Source organism: Nanorana parkeri, unplaced genomic scaffold, assembly GCF_000935625.1.
Source record: "Nanorana parkeri isolate BGI_ZX_2015 unplaced genomic scaffold, ASM93562v1 scaffold120, whole genome shotgun sequence".
Classification (NCBI taxonomy): domain Eukaryota; kingdom Metazoa; phylum Chordata; class Amphibia; order Anura; family Dicroglossidae; genus Nanorana; species Nanorana parkeri.
In genome coordinates this window covers 1877791-1890264 of record NW_017306388.1, presented here as the reverse complement: position 1 = coordinate 1890264, position 12474 = coordinate 1877791, and positions in this window count along the sequence as shown.

The window sequence follows — 12474 nt, the reverse complement described above, 5'->3', positions numbered from 1 at the left end:
GCTATATGGATTCTTGTGACAGCGCTTGGGCACTTTTACAGAAGATGATGATGTGGAGAAAACCTTTAAACATATATCACCCTTTTAGATGTCTTGTTCACGCCTTGAACTGGTTTAAAAGGTTTTCTGCACAAAGTCTACAGAGGATAGAACAAAAAATTAAAACGTTATACCAAAAGCTTTCTGCCGCATTACAGTATAAATATATATAAACCTTAACAGTGAACTTCTCTTATTTGCTCCCTTTTGATTTGTTAAAGATACCATTGGAAGTGTTTTTTTTAATCTGTTTGATGTGAAGAGCCAAAAATACCTGTTGATCCTGCCAGAAATCTAATGATCCTGTCCTGTGTACTGTTGTCCCAAACGGTGTTATCAACATGGTCTAGTTTTCCTCTGTGAGCTGCATAACATCTCACATTATGTTATCAACATGAGAAGAGGAGATGTGTTCTGTAGTCGTAGCACACTTCCTGCCTAATGTGACAACTCTTCTATAGCTACTGTTGAGTGAGTGAGTGCTGTCGCTCTAGGACAGGTAGAATGTTACAGGAAGGATCACCCGGTGATATGACAGGTAATAAAACCGGAAAGGTAAGCAAAAGGTATCGGTAATTGGTATCCGCGAGTACTTGGGGAAAAGTATCGGTACTTGTACTCGGTGTGGAAAAAATTATATCAGTGCAGCCCTAGTTTTTTATATTCTTGAACAGTGCATACCTTTTCCGCACTGTGTACACCTTTTTTCTCACAGTGCATACCTTTCTCGAATATTGCATATTGTTTCTGCTCTATGGGGGGAATTTGACTCCCATATAAAACTGAAGCAGAAAAAAATCTGGAGCAGCTGTGCATGGCAATCAATCAGCTTCTATCTCCAGTTTGTTCAGTTAAGATTATAAAATGGAACAGGGAAGCTGATTGGTTGCCATGCACAGCTGCTCCAGATTTTGTCTGCTCCAGTTTTGATAAATTATCTTCTATGATATATCTGTAAAAAATAAGTCAAGGCAACTGGACTTGCTGTATTTTTCTTGCCCTAGGAGGTTTCACTGGTCATCCAACCGGCTTTCTCAATTCAGAATGACTTGTACAAAAATTATCTGGGAATACATATGTTGAATGTTGCTCCAATCCACATGATCTGTTAGTCACAACCATGTGTTGATTGCATTTGCATAATTGGAGTTAGGAGGTGTTAATAACCTGCCCAGAGAGAGGTGTTAAAAAAGCATTGTATGTGGCAGACAATAGATGTCTCACCCCCCACCTCTATTCAAGCTTGGCTTCTCCATTTTTACATAAATGGCCTCTTTCACACCTCAAAGGAGTGACCCTTTTCCTTTAGGGTGCCCACACACCTTACGATAATCGTACGATAATCGCGGGAAATCCAATGCTCGTACGATTATCGTAAGGTGTGTGGAAGTACGATCTGCCTGTCCAAGATGGGCAGATCGTACGTTTTATTAATTACCTTACAACCATCGCAAGACAAAGGTCTTGCGATGGTTGTAAGGTGTGTGTGCCCAGCATTAAGATGTAGGTATACTGCCGAATCCTGACCAGAGGGTTTGGCTCTTCCATGCTGTGCCATACGCTGGTGTAGCTGCTGTTTTGTTTCACCGACATACAATTCTGAGCACTCCTCACTGCACTGGACTGCATACACAATGTCGTTCATCTTGTGTTTTGGCGTTGGGTCTTTTGGGTGAACCAGTTGTTGCCTCAGTGTATTGCTCGGTTTAAAGCAGACAGGGAGGTGATGTTTTATAAAAATCCTTCTGAGTTTCTCAGACACCCCCGCTACATATGGGATGACGAAATTCTTCCATTTGTCAGCTTTTCACCCTCACTGGTACTCTTGGCATTCTTTCCTCTTCTTTCTGTTTTGATAAAAGCCTAGTCTGGATACCCGCAAGTTTTAAGGGCCATATACACCATATTTATTCCCAGAGAATTTTTGTCATTCTGAATTGAGAAAGCTGGTTGGATAACCAGTGAAACATCTTCAAGAAAAATACAGCAAGTCGAGTTGCCTTGACTTATTTTTAGCAGCTATACATGACCTGGATGAATGAGAAACTTCACAGGCATACCTTCTATGAGTTTTATTGTTACTCAGTTGTCATGGAGATAGGGGGAGCTGAGGGGTATAAATAACCACTCTTAGTTGACAAGCTCCACCCCCCTGATGAAGTTTTGATGAAGTAACATGTAGGGGGTGGAGCTTTGCAACGTTATCCCTAGAAGTGTGAGGAGACACTTGGTGATCGGCGGTGAGAACACTGGCTGTTTGGTTACATCGGGAGCAGTCTTCCTTATATTTCTGGTTGTGTGGACGGTGGATCACTGTCAGGATCGGGTCAGAGAATAGAATTTTATATGTCAGTAACTTTTTGTTTTTGAATAAATGGTTTTAAAACGGGACTACACTGTATGTGTCTTCATCTTCTCTTCTGAGCGTGGTATGATCAGAGGAGCCACGAGATATCTTGTACTGGTGAAGCGGATCATTGTCCCCGCAGTGTGTGGGAAGGCTCGAGTGACCATACTAAAATATATTGGTTATGGTCCACATTAGAAGGTGAGCAGAACTAAGTGTGGATACCGGAGCACGGCTTTGCATTGAAAGTTCATTAATTGATCATTTGGATGCGTGGAGTGAAGCACTGAGACACACCCATAATAACAAGATCACAGCACAGTATTATTATCGTTTCTACACTGGACTCTATACAATATCTTGTTTATGGACAATGTTTTTGTATTTGTTGTAGTATAGTATAGTATAGTGTAGCGCTCACCCCCGAAGGAGCCGCTGAATATGAAATAGGGTTCTCCTACCTGTTTGTTCCAGCTACCGGTCCCCTTTGATCAGCAACAGCACACCGACACTCACGGACAGAATGTCTCGAGTCTTAGGGTTCTTTTGGGATACTTACAGTATTTGCAAGTTTCAACAGGAGAGAGAGGGTTTAGGATCTGTAGGATGCCCATGGAAATACTTCGGAGGACAGCTTTCTCCCTTAGCAACAATATGGAGATTTGGAGGCCACATAACACAGTGGTATTGCCACGCAATGCCACAATATTTATATTTTGAACCATTGTTTTCTTTAGCACTGAACTATCATTATATAAAAGTAAAATGATTGCCCTTTAATCATCTTCTATATTGTTTAGAAAGTAGATGAGCGCTTGGAGGCACAGGTTGCGTTATCATTGGGTCCAGGTAGCAGGCTGCTTAGATCAATTTAGAGTTCTGGAGGACACTCCAGTATGTGCTGATCCAAAGAAGCATGGAATCATAAGTGCTCCAGTCTATTCAGAAAGCACAAGCTGAAAAATAGAATATTTTATCTAAAGCTAACTGACATGTTTCAGGGATCAGTGTCCCCTTCCTCAGGGCTGAGTGATGTGTTTAAACAGAAAGCAGTAGGAGAAGGTAAGCTTGTAGCGTGCAATGTTTTGGCAATGATCCATGTAGTTGCAAAATAGCATTTGTGTGGTCACCTCTGTGCTCAAAAGTATGATTGTGAACGCCTGCTAGGAAAGAGTGTGCACTTTTGTACAAAGCAGACAGATATAAGGCACTTTAAATGAGGGTGTAGACCAGAGGTAGGCAAACTAGCCCTCTAGCTCTGGTGAAAGTACAATTCTCATCAAGCATTTGCCTCTTGGAGTCATGTCTGTGGCTGTCAGTCTTACAGTGCCTAATGGGATTTGCAGTTGCAACACAGCTGGAGTGTCAGAGTTTGCCCACCCCTTGTGTAGATCAACCCTTCCCACACCAGGCCTTTCTTCACTTGCAACACATGGAGCAGAGACTGTCTCTTCTGTACCCTGAAGCTAGAAGAGACGGTAGCATCTGTGCAAGTCAGTCTTCACCAACTTTTTAAATTTGTGTTCTCATTTTTTGTAAAACTTCTTCCTACACACGCACGCACGCACACAAACACACACACACACGCTTTGCAGTCAACCTAATAACTTGGCACTGGCCTAATGTTCTCTGTTTCTTTGAAAAGCAGCAAAGTGTAAGGTCTTCTGTCACTTCTCAGCTTCCGTATAAAGTGCCCCATCTGCTCCGGACACCTACTGTCCTGTTACATGAGCAGAGGTAGCAGAGAACCAGCAGAAAAGTCAAAACGGAGTTTACAGACGTGTAGTATGTGACATGATGTGACATGGTGGTTTCTGTTACTTTGTGGTTCAGTAGCAGCGATAATAAACAGATCTTGCTTCATGCAATGTTTGTAGGAGGACGCAGCTGACCACAACTACCATCAGACTATTAGATGGGGATCCATAACCTCACACTGCATAAGTGTTCAGGTTTTGTGACAGGACTGAACAATGATTGTTTATGTGATTTGCTTTTATCTCCTTCATCTGAATGGTGAGTACGGAAATATTTTATTGTAAAATTAGATTAGGTTTGAAACAAAAAAACAAAGGCATAAAACATTACCGTGTAGTAGAGTCCTGAATTCTGCTAGAGATAATCCTAAAGCTAAATTTTGCATTTTTATGTTTCTTGATTGTCATTGTAAATGTATGTCTTTTGTAAACCCCATGTACAGCAGAGCTCAGACTGGGGGAGGGAGAAGCAGCACATGGAAGTGGACAGTGGTGCTAAATTGCTCATGTGCTAACAAGGGGCGTGCTGATAGCAGGACAGCGCTGAATGACAGGGAGATGAGCATTTCAGGTCTCTTGCCCTGCCAGATACGGCTGTGCTGTGCAGCAGAGCTCTGTAAATGTCAGGACAGGATGGACAAAAATACAAATCCTTTGACAGGTAAAAACAGCTCACTTATATGTATATTTAGCTGTTTGCAGAGCTATCTTTACCACAGGGTAAATACCCTGCGCCCCACAATATACAGGGGCCCACAGCAGCTCTCCTGTTCACTCCAGCAGCAGACAGTACAAGCCCAGCGGCTCAGTCGCCGTGGACTCCGGTCATCCATTCTCCTCTGGTATCGGTTTCAAGCCCGTCACTTTGCAGCAGGAGGCACACAGACACTGGCGGTTTCTAGGCTGCGATCTCCTTCCCCGATGTCTATCACATAGACACAGACATCAGGGAGAAAGTCTGATAGATCCAACAGGCATGGAGAAGAAGGAGGGGGAGGACACAGCCAGACACAGCAGAGGAACAAGTAGAATAAAAAAACTTAATTTAACAAAGTATTGATTGATGATAATTTGTTTTTTGGACTGATAAAGTTAAAAAAACGAATACGTTTTATTTATACAGTTAAAAAAGGTTATTTTGATAATTATTGCTGTACATTTACATGCATATCACTGAACACTTGCTGAAATGTGTATTCCGTAGACCTTGCAGCAAGTGTTCAGTGATATGCTGTGGAAATACAATACAGATTTTACTAATACTGTATATCCATGTAAGTTTACATTGCATACCCCTGCACCCTTGCTGCATGGTGTACTGCATTTGCAACATATGCATTCTACATATAATATATAAGGAGGCATTAGGTAAAAATGCAGTGCAGTAAGTATGCGGGGCTTTGCAATGTAAATGCAATACGGATTTTACTAATATAATCACAAACTGCTACATTTGTTCTATACTACCTGATAAATCATACAATAATACTTTTAATTTAAATCTTATTGTATGACTTATCAAGTAGTACAGAACAAATGCAATAATACATGGTTACATTAGCAAAATTGGTATTGCATGTAGCAAGCGAACACTTGCTACACAGTGCATTGCATTTTTAAAATATGCATTCTATATATAATATAGTATGTATGGGCCAAAATCTGTATTGTATGTACCCATTGCACTGCAGAGTCCTGAGTTTATTTTGTTGCAGAGTCCTGAGTTTATTTTGTTGCAGAGTCCTGAGTGCATTGCGTTGCAGAGTCCTGAGTGCATTGCGTTGCAGAGTCCTGAGTTCATTGTGTTGCAGAGTCCTGAGTGCATTGTGTTGCAGAGTCCTATGTGCATTGTGTTGTAGAGTCCTGAGTGCATTGTGTTGCAGAGTCCTGAGTGCATTGTGTTGCAGAGTCCTATGTGCATTGTGTTGTAGAGTCCTGAGTGCACTGTGTTGCAGAGTCCTGAGTGCATTGTGTTGCAGAGTCCTGAGTGCATTGTGTTGCAGAGTCCTGAGTGCATTGTGTTGCAGAGTCCTGAGTGCATTGTGTTGCAGAGTCCTGAGTGCATTGCGTTGCAGAATCCTGAGTGCATTGCGTTGCAGAGTCCTGAGTGCATTGCGTTGCAGAGTCCTGAGTGCATTGCATTATTGCAGTGAACTATATAAAATATATATACATACATATATTGTTTTTATTCTTTCGTTTCTTTTCGGGGGAAGGTAATGTAGGTGGATACGGGGGTCTGGGTCAGGAAATGGGGGGAGGGGCGGAGGTAGCAAGTGATGGAGGCGGAAGGGTTGTGGGGGCCCATCAGCAAAATCTAGCCCAGGGCCCAATTAATATTAAAGATGGGCCTGGCAGTTTGCCTGGAGTTCAGCTTTGAAGTAGTATTAAACTATCAAACTTTTTAAAATAATTAATGATTATTATACAGGATTTATAAAGCGCCAACAGTTAGCGCAGCGCTTTACAACATAAGGAAGACATTACAATCACAATACAATTCAAGACAAGATGGTAAGGAGGGCCCTGCCCCTGAGGGCTTACAGTCTACAAGGGAGAGGCAAGTGATACATGAGGAGGTAGCTGTGTGGGGATGAATTGTTTAAGAATGTGATGGCTGAGTGGTTAGGTTGAGGTGGGATAGGCTTCCCTGAAGAGGTGAGTCTTAAGGGATTGCCTAAAGGCAGTCAGAGTGGAAGATAGATGGACAGGTTGGGGTAGAGAGTTCCATAGGATGGGAGAGACTCTGGTGAAGTCCTGGAGGCGAGCATGGGAGGAGTTGACGAATCCAGATCAAATAAATATACATTGCCCAGCAAAGCATTTCTTTACATGTTTGTAAAGTACAGTCATCATGTTTCCAAACAGCTGGCTCTAACTCTCTCAGCTCCACTTCCCTACTTACTTAGCTTACTAGCACACACAAGGGTGGCTCCATAGGACCCAGCAAGGGAAGGAGCCACCCTAAAACATGATATCAGGACCAGTGCTCAGGAGGCCAGCTAATTCTGCAGGAAACTAAAACTTTTAAACATCAAGGAGCTGCATCCATTGTAAGCAATTCAGTCAGCATTTGAAATAGCTTAAAAAAAAAGTTTGACTTGAATATCACTTTGGGCCCCATTCACACATAGCGATATATAGCGCGATTTCCGCCACGATATCGTGCATTTTTGCCCCGCGATATCGCAAGAAGTCGCCGGCCAATGATATTCAATGGAGCTGTCTTAGCTCCGTGTCGCGGTCGCAGGTCGCTTCTACAGGACCCTTTTTTGGCGGATTTTGCTTTTTTCTATGGAGCCCGACGGAGAAGGTCGCGCTACCGTCGCTCTATTGTCGCCCCGAAAGTCGCGCTATCCCGGCCACTGCAAAGGTAAGTCGCTACATGTGAATGGGGCCTTACCCTTCCATTCTCCAGAAGCAGGAAGGAAATTACAGCTCCTGACCTCTCTTTGCCCATTTATTCCTACCGGCATTACAGTATATTAGAATTTCATTCCATTTTTTTTAACCTGCAGCATGAGGCAGTTTTAATTCATCTTGGTTTTTACTTTTTAATGTAGTCATCCATTAGCAGGTGCTCAATGTGAGTGTGGTGTGAACCCCTAAATAATTGGTATTTAATCCTTCTGTTATGGGAATGATAGTAAGCAACAGCAAACAAGGACTTTTCAAGGGGTATAAAAAAGTATAAAATATTTTTTCTTTAAAATTGTATTGCAGCTTTTGTGACAGAGACCTGTATGTTTAATAATAGAAAAGAGGATTAGCACTAATAATAGTAATAATTACTTCATCACAACTATACAGTATGAAGAAATGATGTCATAGACCTGACTTGTACAAGGAGATGAAGTACATGGGGGGATCATGTGTCACATTAGGAACCACTAGATCAGTGGTTCTCAACCTTTCTAGGGCCGGGACTCCTTGGTAACATTTGCCAAGTTGTGTTGACCCCCAACGGTAAAATTTAGGGATGACGCGGCTGCTGCAGCGACATCTGGCGGCGTGGCAGGAGAACTGACACTGCTGCGCTAGGAGAAGGCTGAGGAGGACTCTCACCTAGCACAGCAGAAATCACACAGCGACCCACAGGTTGAGAACCACTGCTATAGGCAAAGACCGGACCGGGCTCTGCAGCTGGAACTAGAAGAATTGGATTTAAAGTGTGTGGCTATATAACGTATGAGGTACATACTCCACAGTACTGTCACTGACAGAGCAGCCCATAGACTTCAGTGTAAACCATGAGAGTTAACCCTAATAAGATATACTTACTTCCCCTTCTCCCTCCACACTCTACTATGCTGGAGGACCTTGCGGTGTGTCACAGTCATGTGGGATGGGCGGGGCTGGCTGTGCTATGTGTACGCCGTCAGAATAAAAAGAAAAACAGCATACGACTGCATAGCTAGATTCCTATTGGCTATTTCACTTTGCAATAGCAAACATGCTTTTGCACCCACCCTCTGCTGCTGTCAATCACTAGAAGGGGACCTGATGGAGCACTTCAGGTCCCCCTTGCTGATTGGTGGCAGCAGCAGAGGGCGGGTGCAATAGCTTGTTTGCTATTGCAAAGTGAAATAGCTTGTTTGCTATTGTAAAGTCAAATAGCCAGTATGAATCTAGCTTTGCATTCCTATGCTGTTTTTATTTTCTGACTCACCGTGGCCGGCGGCCCCAGATGTCAGAAAAAAAAAAAAACGATTGCAGGGAAAGGTTTACTCTGCTCGATCGATGTTTACTCTGCTCTGCAATGTAATCACTTGTGTGTTTCCAGTTTCTCTCTGTACTGTAGTGCATATCCCCACACATGTAGACGTTAAGCATACTGTAGTGTGCATACGTGGGCAGATATATACTTGTACTGTGCAGGTGTGAGGATATTAGGGACGTGCGGTCAGGGGAGGCAGAGCCTCACCTAGTATTATGGAGGAAGAAGCTGTCAGCTTTTTCTCCATTCTGATCGGATTGTAGCAGGTTACAGAGCAGGGAAATCCTCTCCACTGAGTAACCTGTCATGAATGGAGTGCTGCCTGTTAATTACAGGCAGCGCTGCATCCGGCTTTTGACAGGTAGTTAGGTTACACAGCAGCGGGCTTCCCAACTGCTTGTGTAAACTAACTAGTGAGGCAAGAACTGTCACAGCCTCTACTCTTTGTTAGAGCCATGAGCTCTGTGGATGGCTTGGACCAATGGCAAAGCGCTAATGGTCCAAGCTGTCCAATCAAAAAGAAAAAGAAGAAAAAACACAGAGAGGACATCTATCTTGATGCCTCATCAGTGACGAGCAGGTGAGGGACAGGGAGGCTCCGCCCTGTCTTCTCCCTTCCTCCTCCCCACACAGCTTGGTTACCAAGCTGGGGGCAGAGCTTCGGCTGGATGGGGGCAGGGCTTCGGTGGGACAGGGCGCAGCTTTGGCGGCATGGGGGATGCCTCACCCAGCACAGAAGACACTGCATGTCACTGGAGGATATGCAATACAGTACAGAGAGAAATGATAAACATTAGGGATGCACCGATACCACTTTTTTAAGACCGAGTACGAGTACCGATACTTTTGATCGAGTACTCGCAGATACCAATTACCGATACTTTTTCTTAAAGGGACAGGTCACATTTTTTTCTAAAGCAATACAAACTAATGCTTTAAGGTCACTTTCTTAATATTATGATCCATGAGATGACCAGGGAGCATGATGCCGCCTTCCCGGCCAATCAGAATGCCGGACGCTGCGTCATTACACCACTATGATGCACAGCCCCCACTTTACACACATGTTCTCCCACTTCCTTACTCCTCCGCCAACCCCCCCGTCCACTCATCCCTACCCTCACCACACTTCCACTGAGTCTCTCCAATGACTCATTCAGCTTTGTGTGTAAACTTCAGCTTCAGCTACCACGTCTCTAAATAACAGGAGATTGTCAATAAAGCAGCTAAGATGAACCCGGTAAATATGTGAAAAGGGCAGGCGCTAAGGGCTCCACCTGGTGGCTAAAAATATAAATATGGAATATGTGTATGTAATATTTCAGGTTTACCCGACTACAAAAAAATGAAGAAAAAATTAGTTTGCAGTCCAAAACAAAATAAAGAAACCACATACAAAAACATGTAAATGTACCAGAATCATGGAATGGCCACAAGTGACACATTAATAAAAATTCACTAATCCGTAGCTTTTTTTTATCCCAGCATAATGAGCGCCATCTGACCATGATCAAGTGTTCATTTTTATTCATATCTTCCATTTGTTTTTCTCTGCAGCTTGGTCAGGAAGAGCTGAACATGTGACAGGATCAGTAGGTGATACAATAACCCTTCCCTGTAACTATACTGCTCATAAACTCCCACACAGCATGTGCTGGGGACGAGGTACATGTAGAGGTTCTGAGTGTAATGAACTTTTAATGCAGACTGATGGCAGCAAAGTGACCTGGAGAAAATCTGACACATATCAATTACTGGGGAACATAACACAGGGGGACGTGTCACTGACCATCACTAATGTGACCGAGGAAGATGGAGGAAAATACTGCTGTCGGGTGGACATCCCTGGATGGTTCAATGACTTAAAAGAAAACATTGATGTGAAGATAATCAGTAAGTGTCACCTTTATATTCTCAGTCAAAATGATTTTAAAAATTCTATAATGTACAGATCACAGATAATCACTTTCAATCAATTTATTAAACAGACATCAAAATTAGAATGTGGCTACAACTTGTCCACAACTGATAGATGGCAAATAGTTTTTCCGCTGTAAGAAAGCGGGGAAGATGAAGGAATGTACTATGGCGGCTGGAGATCTCTTAGATGCTTTGATGACTTAAAGTGTATTTGAACTCTTGCAGCCATATTGGGATAACGTCTATATTTGTTACATGTTCACATTCACATACTATAAAACTTTAAAGAAAAAAACAAAACATGGCTTGCTCTATTTCTGCAAAACTCCCAATTTAGTTTTTCTCTTCTTTGTAATTTCAAGGTAGGGGCTTGAGCTGAGTGTATGATCCATAGAACCCTGCAAGGGAGAGGAGCCACCGTAAAACATTATATCAGGACCAGCTAATTCTGCAGAAAACTAAAACTTTTAAACATCAAGGAGCTGCATCCATTGTAAGCAGCCCAGTCAGCATTTGAAATAGCTTTAAAAACAAGTTTGACTTTAATATCACTTTAACCCTTCCATTTCTTCGGAAGCAGAAAGGAAATTACAGCTCCAGACCTCTCTTTGCCCGTTTGTTCCTAGCGGCATTATATTAAAATTTTAATTCAATTTTTTTAACCTGCAGCATGAGGCAGTTTTAATTCATCTTGTTTTTTCTTTTCAATGTAGTCAACCATTAGCAGGTGCTCAATGTGAGTTTGGTGTGAACCCCTAAATAATTGGTATTTAATCCTTCTGTTTTGGGAATGATAGTAAGCAACAGCAAACAAGGACTTTTCAAGGGGTGAATTATAAAATATTTTTTCTTTAAAATTGTATTGCAGCTTTTGTGACAGAGACCTGTATGTTTAATAATAGAAAAGAGGATTAGCACTAATAATAGTAATAATTACTTCATCACAACTAGAAATGATTTCATAGACCTGACTTGTACAAGGAGATGAAGTACATGGGGGATCATGTGTCACATTAGGAACCACTAGATGAAGGGGGCATTTAACCCCTAAAACATGGTGTGACGTACGCCCGGCCCAAACCCGCTGTACCTCAATAACACGTGACTATACACTGTTCTGAACAGAGCGTGGCCTCACAAGAACGTGGCGATACCACTCTTAGCCTCACCCTGCCCAGAGATATCCCAGCTCGGGGGGCACAATCTCAGGCCAGCAGACTGAGAGCGATTGTCACCAGGGTTGGGTAACTCCGCAGTTAACCCTTTACCCAGCAAACTTCCACTGCCACCATGTGTCTTTTAACGGAAACAGACCGTGCCCAGCAAGTGCTGTGACAATTTATACACTTAAACAATGCCTATGATATCGCTGTCCTCTCACACAGGAATATGACAGGAGTCACTATATAGTAGCGCTCTTCACAGAGGCAAGGATACTTTAAGTTCGTATTTAGAGCGTAGAGATAAGCTTAACAATTTTTAAGATCGTCCTTTAATAAAAGAAACGGTGCAGAAAATATACAGAAAAAGATAAAAATAAAAAGTGACAAAATATATATACAACAGTAAAATAAAAGGGAATAAAGGTGAATACTCAACAGTCCTGGGTTTAGGAGTTCTGACAGATTTCAGAGTTCAATAAGCAAAAGAGAAGTCTGAAGGGCTCTTCTTCAAGCAACTTTCAGCAGATGATG